This window comes from Schistocerca americana, chromosome 3 (assembly GCF_021461395.2).
Source record: "Schistocerca americana isolate TAMUIC-IGC-003095 chromosome 3, iqSchAmer2.1, whole genome shotgun sequence".
Classification (NCBI taxonomy): Eukaryota; Metazoa; Arthropoda; class Insecta; order Orthoptera; family Acrididae; genus Schistocerca; species Schistocerca americana.
Genome location: NC_060121.1, coordinates 411457520 through 411469770, shown reverse-complemented (window position 1 = coordinate 411469770; position 12251 = coordinate 411457520). Strand labels below are relative to the sequence as shown.

General features: G+C 37.1%; 1 protein-coding gene and 1 non-coding gene across 2 annotated transcripts in view; one reads left to right on the top strand and one right to left on the bottom strand.

Annotated features, from left to right (window-relative positions):
- The window catches only part of LOC124607315 (jouberin-like), a 297391-nt gene that overhangs the window by 272334 nt on the left and 12806 nt on the right, over positions 1 to 12251 (bottom strand). The window lies entirely within an intron of this gene.
- Trnas-cga lies at positions 3724 to 3798 on the top strand. The gene has a single exon. It is a non-coding gene; the product is annotated as a tRNA-Ser (tRNA).

Genomic DNA, 12251 nt, shown 5'->3' with positions numbered 1-12251 from the left:
GAATTCTAGTTTCTCTAGTAGCGACCATGTCAATTGCATCAATGGTTGATAGATTCTTCCTAAACCCATAATGTGTAACATTAATTATTCCTAAGTTCTCAAAGTGAGATGATAATTGTTGGTACATGGTGCATTCTATTACCTTGGAGAATGCAGGTACTATTGAAATAGGCCTGTAACTAGATGGAGAGTCTTTATCTCCCTTTTTGCATACTGGGATGTTCTAGACAGTTTTAATTCATCTGGAAAATATCCCTCAAGTAAGCACTTGTTTATGCAATGGGTTAAAGGGTACAGAATGCAATCCCACACTTTTTTAGCAGGTTGCATGATATGACATATATATCTAAGCTATCAAATGATTTCAGTTGTTATATGACCACTTGTACAAATCTAGGCGATACTTTGGAGGTTAGAATGCTTGTTTAGTGACTGTCTACCCCAATTTTGAGAGAGCAACTCTGATGGACTAATGTCTGGTTTGATAATTGTATCTCCTATTTCTTTCAATGAATTAATAAAAACATCCTTGAGTGTTTTAGGTGGCATATTAATTTTGTCTTTTTTAGTATCTGTGGCAGCACTATTAATTATTTTCAAAGCAGTTTTGTATTTATTGGTGGAATTATATATGCTGTTGGCATTGTAGGTTTTTTGGCTTGCAGGATGGCTTTTTTGCATTCTTTCCTGCATTCCACATAGGCTGATTTGGCATAGTCAGATTTCATACTATTGTATATGTTGTACAGTAACACAACTTGTTTTTTAGATCTGTCAGCTGTTTAGTGTACCACATATTTTGTCTGTTTTGAGATCTTGATTTGTGGCTGCTGTCCGTTATATTTTCTTTATGGGAATACTATGGTTAAATAGGGTCAAGAATGCATTAAAAAATCTATCAAATATTATTTTGGCTGGCAGGTCATTACCTGATGTGTAATGTCCATCGACACTAAAATAGCCAAACAAGTCTCTGTCAGCAAGGGAATTACAAAATGTGTTAATTTTATCCTCAGTTACGGGTCTGGAAATCACAATTGTTGGGACAGGTCTGTTTGTATTGCTCCTATTGAGGGGAATTTTACTTGCATAATTTAGAGATACAGAGTCATGGTCTGAGAATGGGAACACTACAACTCTGCATGTGTTTTCAGTGGTCTTGAAGTTTACAAAGATGTTATATGAACATGCTTTGTTTCTTGTGGGTCTGTTACTGACATGATGTAAACTGTATTGTCTTAGTAAGTTTTCCAGTTCTGCGACACTACCCTTACATTTAGTAACAACAAAATCAGCATTCAAATCACCTCCTATTGCAATATCATAGTAACATGTTCATTTTTTACTAAAAATATGTTATTGCTTCCCTTTAGTGATGTGTACATGGATACTATCATTAGCTTATGACTATTAATGATTATACCCATAACTTCAAAGTGCTGTTTATCACACAAGGAATTTAAGTCAAGTTTGGTTATTGTGCAATTGAGTGACTGGTTGCTTTAAATTGCCACACCACCTCTAATGTGCTCTTTCCTACAGTAGCTATTTACTATACTAAAGTTGTCAAATTTGGTAACTGCAAGTTCATTCTCATTACCCCAGTGTTCACTCAGACATAAAACATCAAACTGGTTATCAAGACCAAAATCATTTATGATAAGTTCTTTATCTTTCAGTCCTTGAATGTTAAGGTAACATATTTTAAGATCTCTACTCTTATTGCTTACACTATGGTGAATGGTTTTCAAACCTTTTTACAAGGCTTATCTTTTGGATTTCTGCCTCCTGTTGCCTTTTTACTAAAAAATTGTTCACTTGTAGTGGTAGCACATCAACTGTTGTATGCCTACTATTCCCTCCTTGTGATGATATTGTAGGTGAGGCTGCTATTACAGGAATTGATGGAACTGCTGTTATGGTGTGTGGAGGCACTGTTGTGGCGTCTGGTGACTGTGAAGATGTGGTTGTTGCTTCTCCTGCTGCTGCTGTTGAGTCTTGCTGATGAAGTGTGGTAGGTACTGCTGCTGCTGCTGCTGCTGCTGCTGCTGCTGTAGGCATTGTTGTGGCAACTCGTGACTGTGGAGATGTGGATGTTGCTTCTGTTGTAACTGCGGACCCAACCGAATAGCACGCACGCCCTGCCGTCGCATCGCTTGCCACAGTTTCCCGTCGCGACCGCCAGCGGCGCGAGGCGTTGCCGCCGACCGAAGACACCTCGCCATTGCTGAGTTGAGGCCTACAGTACCCTCTGGCTACACGATATAACAGGAGCACTGGCCCCGAGTCAGGGGGTCTGGCAGACAGCTTGTTGCAGTCGTCAGTGCCGTCGTTCGTTGTTTGGTTAGCTAGTTCACTGTGTGATTCAGTATTGTATAACGACTTAGGCCACGAATCAGGAATATTCTTTGGACACTACTTGGAACTGTATCTATGGTACACTCTTCACTGTCAATAAAGCCAAGTAACTGTTTTATACTAGCTGGCGCTTATTAGGCACTAATCGTTTTCCTGCCACCAGATTTTAGTCACAACCTAGTCACGTCCTACTCCATATTCAAATTATGCTTGCCACGCCCGGGCAGCCATAAAAGCTTCATCTTCTGCTGCTGTTCAATCCTGTAGATGAAGTGTGGTAGGTACTGCTACTGCAGCATTTGTTATGTGTGTAGGTACAATTGCTGCTTCCACCTCCACTGCTGCTTTAGAAGTAACCATTTGTTCAGGCTCTGCTTGGGTCAAGGAAGGAACTGGAAGAGCAGCAATTACTTCTTGGTTGTCAGATGCTTTCAGTATCATGCTGATGTTTTGCCACAGAACCTTCTTGCCTTCGTTATTAAGGTGCGTGCCATGTCTCGTGTAACAATCTCTTTGCAAGCAGTCCAGACTTACAAAATATGCATTTTGGTAGGCCCCGTAAATCTCTGAGGACTGCCTGTTTGCTTTTAGGATTTCCATGTTCACACATGACCATTCCAAAAGGTCATGCCTATGTGGAATTCCGATTACAAAAACTGATTTCTCTTCTGTTGAATTTAGTATTGCCTTAAGGTTTCGTGTTGCACTGTGGAGATTGTTTTTATAGACATTATTGGCTCCAGCTATGACAACAATATGATGATCATTTTCAGTTTCTATGTTTCTAACGAGTTCCTAAATGGGTGCATCTGGTTTGACAATACTAGTTGCTTGTATACTATGACTGTAACGTAGTATTTTTGCAATTTCACATCCATGGCTGTCAGAGAATATTTTCACTTTGAGTTTGTCTTCATGTTTATTGCAGAAGTTTCTGCTCATATGCTTGTCACTATATAGATTTGGCATGTTTTTGTTGTCACAGTTTTCCGTGTTGTCGCAGTTTTCCATGGTAGAAGTGGTGTCAAATTTTTAGACCATATAGTGAATACTGAAAGATTAAAACAAGATCCACATAGAATGAAATTTTCACTCTACAGCGGAGTGTGCGCTGATATGAAACTTCCTGGCAGATTAAAACTGTGTGCCGGACCGAGACTCGAACTCGGGACCTTTGCCTTTCGCGGGCAAGTGCTCTACCAACTGAGCTACCCAAGCACGACTCACGCCCTGTCCTCACAGCTTTACTTCCGCCAGTACCTCGTCTCCTACCTTCCAAACTTCGCAGAAGAGCTTCTGTAAAGTTTGGAAGGTAGGAGACGAGGTACTGGCGGAAGTAAAGCTGTGAGGACGGGGCGTGAGTCGTGCTTGGGTAGCTCAGTTGGTAGAGCACTTGCCTGCGAAAGGCAGAGGTCCCGAGTTCGAGTCTCGGTCCGGCAAACAGTTTTAATCTGCCAGGAAGTTTCAAGATCCACATAGATTGGATGCAATAACTTGGTGTATTGCACCATCAAAGAAGAAGCAACTCAAATCATATTTCAGAATGGTAGGATTTTATAGGGACTTTATACCAAATGCTGTATTAAATGCACCACACATGATAGCCCTACTCAGACACAACATACTTTGGCAATAGGTGCAAGATTTCAGTATAGAATTCAATAGAATTACAGACAGTTTAGCATCAGTACCATTATTTGTTCACCCAAACTTTGACAAACCTTTCCATTTCGTGACAGATGCCTCAGAATATAGTCTTGGATCTCATTTATATCAGGAGAGATGAACATGCCACACAACAGAACATTACTCAACAGCATTTGCAAGCCAAATGCTAACACACCACAAATGGAATTATGGAATTACCAAAAAGGAAACACAAGTCACTGTATGGTCATTTCAAAATTTAAATATTAGCTGGACATGAAACAATAACACACAATGACCATAGCATGTTAACCTTTCTATTAAAAAGTAGACTTTTGCATAGTAGACTAACATTGTGGCCCCTGTTTTTACAGGTGTGTAAATTTTCTGTGCAGTATGTGTGAAAGAAGTGAAAACATAGTACCAGATGCATTATATAAGTAGCCAACAGGCGTAATATCAAATAAAGATGTGAGGGATAGAGGCAATTTCGCAGCATATTTCATAAAAGTAAATAAATATGAAAAGGACATTACATTACTTTGTTATAATTGAAATACTGTGCAATGCTAGAATGAAATGTTAAATGCACATGTATACATACTTAGAGCAGAATCCAGGGGAAAATCCACTAGAAGATCCATAAAAGACCTTAGTTCATAAAAAAATAAAAACAGAGTGAACTAACAGTTATTATGCATTCCTCTAAGCAGTATTAATTTATTAATATGGTACTTGAACGTAGGGTACCCTTATTTTGGATCCAAGAAATGCTTAATGCATACCAGGAAACATTATTATTTTAAAAATATGTTCCAACAGGTTTAGGAAAATATTGAGATCCTGTGAAACATGCTAAAAGGTTAAATTACAAACTCTGAAGAGGCACATCATGCTATACCCAATAACACGATAAGCATTGAGGGATTTAGTGGCTTAGAACTTCTACAAACCACTGCCCATAGGGGAGGGCGGTATGGTGTACATCGTCATTATTTCAGGGTCCTAGTCAAAATTAATCAAATTATATTCTTTACAAAGAGCTACAATCAACAGTGTAATATTTAAAGTGAGGGTCAGTTACTTCAGATATACATAAAAACTTAAGAACCTACTATCCGATAAGAGAACCCAAATTACTGCTAAACAGCTCACAGTGTTTCTAGCTTGGGAAAAGTCAATCACATCTTAATCTCCACATACCACTCACAAGCTAACCCAGCAGCCAGATCATAAATGAATAAGGTAAGCTGTGCTAGACACATTGCACGAACAAGCATTCTGAATGCGTAGACCTAGTGTATTGAGGTACCTTTGAAAACGTAATAAATTACCCCACTCTGTCAGTCAAGTTTCTCCAGTAGAGATACTAGGAAGACAAACAGAAGGAGAACTAATATTAAAATGTATTCAATGGTCCATGGAAAATGAGCATTCCTCAGGAGCTAGTATTACAGTATCTTTAATCAAAGAAGGAGAAAAATGAAAAAATATATGAGGAAAAGGTTATCTCAGTGCCATGTAAAGTAGAGGAACAGGTTATATTTAAAAACTATAAATGGAGTTCAGAGAATAAAAGTCAACAGGTAAACTGTACCACCTGTATGAATAACCCTTCAAGGTTACAAAACTGCCACACCCTAAAACAACTCTCTTAGACAACCTGGTAGCATGAAAATTGAACGGCATGTATAGTACACAAGATTTGCAATAATAACCCTTCAAGGTTACAAAACTGCCACACCCTAAAACAACAATCTTAGCCAACCTGGTAGCATGAAAATTGAATGGCATGTATAGTACACAGGAGTTGCAATCTTTTGTAGCAAACCACCATCGAATAAATATTGCTCATCTCAACATTTAAAGTAAAGGATGTTCAAAGAACCTCCACACTAATTTGAGGAACAAAGGGATAAGGGTAAATACTCTGTTTAATTTAAATGTAATAAAAGTATATTTATACATAACCTCAGGAGAACTGTATGAAGGAAATGCTGTTTTGTAACTATTCATACTGGGTGGTAGAAGCTAAGTGACTGGTATATTATGTTTTTTGGGTCTAAGGGCCCAGGTGCACTAGCTGAGGGACAGTACAGAATAAATTGAACTAAAAGATTATTTGAGTGAATATTATTAAGGCAAAAGACCTAGGAGGAATGTTGTTGGGTATTAGTTTGGTAGAAGAGAGTAATTAGTAGCTGGTGGTGAGAGCAGCTACAGTGGTGCACTGTTGGTGCTACTTGTCTAGTGATTTCCTTATCGAGTACAAGTTTTATTATTATTATTTCTCTTTCCCGTCTCAGACGTTATGTCTGGTTAAAAATGGAAAGTGACGCGGACCTTGATCAAGTGTGACTTCCTTTTAACTGTAGAATATATGTTACATTGCATTTAGGAACTTTCGGGTAATTGAACATGTATCAATAATTACAGATTTCTGTAGTTGTATATATATATATGTTTGGATGTAGCTGTATTGCGTTGATGTACTGGTGGATATTGTGTGGTATGACTCCTGTAGTTGACAGTATAATTGGTATAATGTCAACTTTATCCTGATGCCACATGTCCTTGACTTCCTCAACCAGTTGGATGTATTTTTCAATTTTTTCTCGTGTTTTCTTCTGTATATTTGTTGTATTGGGTATGGATATTTCAATTAGTTGTGTTAATTTATTCTTTTTATTGGTGAGTATGATGTCAGGTTTGTTATGTGGTGTTGTTTTATCTGTTATAATGGTTCTGTTCCAGTATAATTTGTATTCACCATTCTCCAGTACATTTTGTGGTGCATACTTGTATGTGGGAATGTGTTGTTTTATTAGTTTATGTTGTATGGCAAGTTGTTGATGTATTATTTTTGCTACATTGTCATGTCTTCTGGGGTATTCTGTATTTGCTAGTATTGTACATCCACTTGTGATGTGGTCTACTGTTTCTATTTGTTGTTTGCAAAGTCTGCATTTATCTGTTGTGGTATTGGGATCTTTAATAATATACTTGCTGTAATATCCGGTGTTTATTGTTTGATCTTGTATTGCAATCATGAATCCTTCCGTCTCACTGTATATATTGCCTTTTCTTAGCCATGTGTTGGATGCGTCTTGATCGATGTGTAATGTGTTAGATGATACGGGTGCTTGCCATGTAGTGTTTTCTTTTTCCAATTTACTTTCTTTGTATCTGTTGATGTTATGTGATCTAAAGGGTTGTAGAAGTGATTATGAAATTGCAATGGGGTAGCCGATGCATTCATACGAGTGATTGCTTTGTGTATTTTGCTAGTTTCTGCTCGTTCTATAAAGAATTTTCTTAAGTTGTCTACCTGTCCATAATGTAGGTTTTTTATGTCGATAAATCCCCTTCCTCCTTCCTTTCTGCTTAATGTGAATCTTTCTGTTGCTGAATGTATGTGATGTTTTCTATATTTGTGGCATTGTGATTGTGTAAGTGTATTGAGTGCTTCTAGGTCTGTGTTACTCCATTTCACTACTCCAAATGAGTAGGTCAATATTGGTATAGCATAAGTATTTATAGCTTTTGTCTTGTTTCTCGCTGTCAATTCTGTTTTCAGTATTTTTGTTAGTCTTTGTCTATATTTTTCTTTTAGTTATTCTTTAATATTTGTATTATCTATTCCTATTTTTTGTCTGTATCCTAGATATTTATAGGCATCTGCTTTTTCTATCGCTTCTATGCAGTCGCTGTGGTTATCCAATATGTAATCTTCTTGTTTAGTGTGTTTTCCCTTGACTATGCTATTTTTCTTACATTTGTCTGTTCCAAAAGCCATATTTATATCATTGCTGAATACTTCTGTTATCTTTAATAATTGGCTGAGTTGTTGATTTGTTGCTATCAAAAGCCTTTCGGTAATCAATGTATGCATAGTGTAGCAACCTTTGTTTAGTTTTAGCTTGATATGTCACCTCTGCATCTATTATCAGTTGCTCTTTACATCCTAGTGCTCCTTTGCAACAGCCTTTTTGTTCTTCATTTATAATTTTGTTCTGTGTTGTATGTGTCATTAATTTCTGTGTAATGACTGAAGTTAATATTTTATATATTGTTGGTAGGCATGTTATGGGGCAATATTTTGCTGGGTTTCCTGTGTCTGTTTGATCTTTAGGTTTCAGATAAGTTATTCCATGTGTAAGTGTAGCAGGGAATGTGTATGGGTCTGCAATGTAACTGTTAAATAATTTAGTTAGATGTGAATGTGTTGAGGTGAACTTCTTTAGCCAGAAATTTGCTATTTTATCTTTTCCAGGGGCTTTCCAATTGTGCGTAGAATTAACTGTTCGGGTGACTTTATGTTGCAAAATTTTCACTTCAGGCATTTGTGGTATCATCTTGTATGTGTCTGTTTCTGCTTGTATCCACCGTGCATGCCTGTTATGTTGTACCGGGTTTGACCATATGTTGCCCCAGAAGTGTTCCATGTCTGTTATGTTTGGTGGATTGTCTATTTTAATGTGTGTGCTATCTATTGTCTGGTAAAATTTCTTTTGGTTTGTGTTGAATGTTTGGTTTTGTTTCCTTCTATTTTCACTTTTTTTGTATCTTCTAAGTCGCTTGGCCAATGCTTGTAATTTCTGCTTCTTTTCATCTAATTGCTCTATTATTATTATTATTATTATTATTATTATTATTATTATTAGTTGTTCTGTGTGAGGAGGACAAGGTTACAACAGGTACCTAAGAAACAGGGTTCAGTTTACCCAGTTGTAAGATGACTAGCACAGAGTAGTTTGAACTTGCCGACCTGGAGAGTTTCTGACAGTACTCATATGAGGGTGGTTTGATAAGTCTGGTAAATTCCATGAAAGAATGGAACATTTTTGTTGCACCTTCATGGATATGGATGGTAAGCTTGATTATTCCAAGGATTCCATGTCAACAATGTAAAGTGCACAGTGCGTGGTAGACAGCCTTTCTGAGTTGATCAGTGTGTAAACTATGACTGAAAATTGAGAAAACAGAGTTTCGTGCTGTTATTAACCATTTTCATTTCAAGGGTTAGACTGTCACACAAATCAACGAAGATTTGGATGATGTAATGCAGACTCTGCACCATTGTTGAACACCTTTCACTTTTGGATTAATGAATTTAAGGGGGGCGGACATGCACCAAAGATTAAGCACACACTGGCCACCAAACTGAGGTCACCACAAAGGAAACCACTGACAAAATCCATTACATAGTAATGCAAGAGCACCAAATAAAAATTCAGGAGATTGCTGAATCTGTAGATATCTAAAATGAGTGAGTGAATAATATCATGCACAAAGAATTGGCTATGAAGAAGCAGTGTGATGCGGGTACCGCAATTTCTCACAGTCTACCAAAGTGCTTCTGGCATGTTTCCACAAAATTTCTGGCATTGTTTAATCAAAATCCTCAAGAGGTTTTGGATCAATTTGTGGCTGTTGATGAAATCTGGATCCATCATTACACACCTGAGTCAAAACAGCAGTCAAGACAATGGACGAAGACTGGTGAAAGTGCACCAAAAAAGGCAAAGGACATTTTGTAAAATGATGGTCACAGTTTTTTTTAACTTTCATTTTTTTTGGGGGGGGGGGGGGGGATTTCCGCGGAATAATCCTCATAGATTACTTTGAAAAAGGCAGAACAACCCTTTTATGCTTCATTGTTGGATTTTTTTGAAACTTGTGTTGGCTGGAAAAAAAAAAAAAACACAGATGATGCACAAAAAAGTGCTCTTTCACCAGAAAACAAGACTGTCCCACATATCAAAAATAACTATGGTGAAAGTGCATGAATTAGGCTTCGAACTGGTTCTTCATCCCTATTCACCAGGCTCAGTGTCAAGTAACTTCTTGCTGCTCCCTAACTTGGAACTTTGGTTTGCTGGGATGAAATTTTCATCAAATGAGGAAGTGATAGTTGCAGTCAATGAGTATTTCACAGAGTTTGACAAAACCTATTTTTCTGATGAGATGAAAATGCTAGGGATTGCTGGACTAAGTTGAGGAGACTACCTCTGCCATAAAGAAGACTATGTTGAGACGTTTGGTGAGTTGTTTACAACACAAACATTTTTTCATGCTTTTTTACCAGACTTATCACACCATCATGCGTGGAGAGCTGCATCAAACCAGTCTCTGGACTGAAGACCTCAACAACATCATCACACCATCCTCAAAAATTATATGATTATTTATAGGTTACTAGTTGCCTGCTCAATTTTGCAGCAGCAAGTTCATTAGTATTTGCGGTTACATTCCCACAGGTAAACATATGTGTGGATAAAAAAAAATGAGAAAAGAACTAGCCAACCTATCTCCTACAGGTTTATATAGGCTTAGATCTGCCTATGGCAAAACATAAAACAGAAGAATTACCCCTATATATGTCTATAAACAGATAGCAAGCAAAACGCGTGAACCAATGGACATATTATATTCTGTTTGTTACTTATTCTGGTAAGATCACGCGGATTAGTATATAGTAAATTTAAATAATGATGGCTTTAAACTATGTAGTTTACCAATATAGTGTGGAATACCAAACACAACTGACAAACCATGATCACACTCAGTGCTGAAGCATATTGCTAATACATCATTATCCTCTGCCATTTCGCTGAAGATTGAATATAGTTTGTATCGAGAATGGAAGTTGGAAATTACAGGAGGAGGATATTATTGAATACAAATATTGAACACACAGTTGATAAACAAGCATATTACCTACATCTATAGTAATAATACAATTGTAAACTGTTGTGTGTGTCTGTCTGAACATGCTAATCTCCAAAACTACTTGGTGAATTTTTGTGGGGTTCTTGTGTCTGCCTGAACACAATAATTTCCCAAATTAAGATAATTTTTTATCAAATTATTTTGTGAAGCTTTCAGCTCATTTTCTTTATTTGTTGTATGATTGTACAATTACGGCCGTAGGAGGAAAGATGTACATGGCATAGTGTACCATTAACAAATCATCTATAAAGTAAGTTACAATCTTGTGAAATGTTTTGTTCTTATGTTAAATTAATGCACTCAATGTATAACACTTCCTATTCACATGCCTCAAAATGGCCTAAGGCTGAAATTGTACAACTGTACATCAAATAAAGAAAATGTCAGCTCTCAGCATCACTGACTTTGTTTGTAATTAACAAAAATAACTTCAATTCTTGTACACCGTCAGCTCTTGTGAGTAAATCGAGTAAAGTTTTGTAAAAATTGTTAACATTGACTGCGCTGATTGGAAAGAGGAATGAAGCACATGGTGTTGTGGTAAGCAGAGATTAGCTTTCAAATAAGTTTCTATCCAGATAATTATTCAAAGGAGTAGATCATTCAAACAAAGTTATTCACAAGTAAATTACTCACAGATAATGGTATTATTCCTCTTGGCAAATACAGATAATTATTTGTTATTTATTGTTCATAACTTAAATAACAAATAATGTAGACTACAAGCATGTTTTCTTTGTTTACTTCATGCGTAGAATTCTATAACTAGTGTTTGTTTTCTGAGCTCATTGCAGTCTCTATTTGATAAATAACTAATTAAAGATTTGCTCCAAAATATGCTTTGGTGATTCAGTAAGTTAAACTTCAGATTACAAAGCTAAAAATTTGGGTTTCAATCCCCTATTGGCCCTATGATTTTCTCTGTTCCTTGTTGCTTCTTTCACCTATAGCAATGAGAAATGTGTCGAGTCAAATTGCACACTGTTTTGGAGTACACATTTAAATGTAGGTCTCCCAGTAACTGGCTGTGTTAAGTTGGTTCAGAGGTGTGAGGAACACAAGGGCACATCACTTTGCCTAGTAAAGCACTGCAGTGTGTACAAACTTTCAAAGTAGCTGCCACTGGCTCTGAAAGCTTGCCTAATTATAACCTTCTTTTATGTGTGTGTTCTGCTGCCGCTTGGTGAGTAGATTTTGTATCTGCCAAATATATGTATTTAGTATTTTGTAATTTGTTACTCATAAAATTCAATAAAATTCATTTTCAGTGCTAGATTAAAAATGCAGAATTCTTTGAGACTTTATGCAATTCCTGAATTTCCCTGTGAGTTCACTGATTTTTTCAGGTAAAATGTAATTCCCCGAGAATTCCAGGTTTTCCAGAAGGACAGCCACCCTCAAAAACATATCATGGGTGGACAGCCTCAGCAGTTAACATTGCCAATGCACCCCAATTCAACCAGCTCTGCACTTGCCATGCCAATACTCCCCCCCCCCCCCCCTTACTACCACAT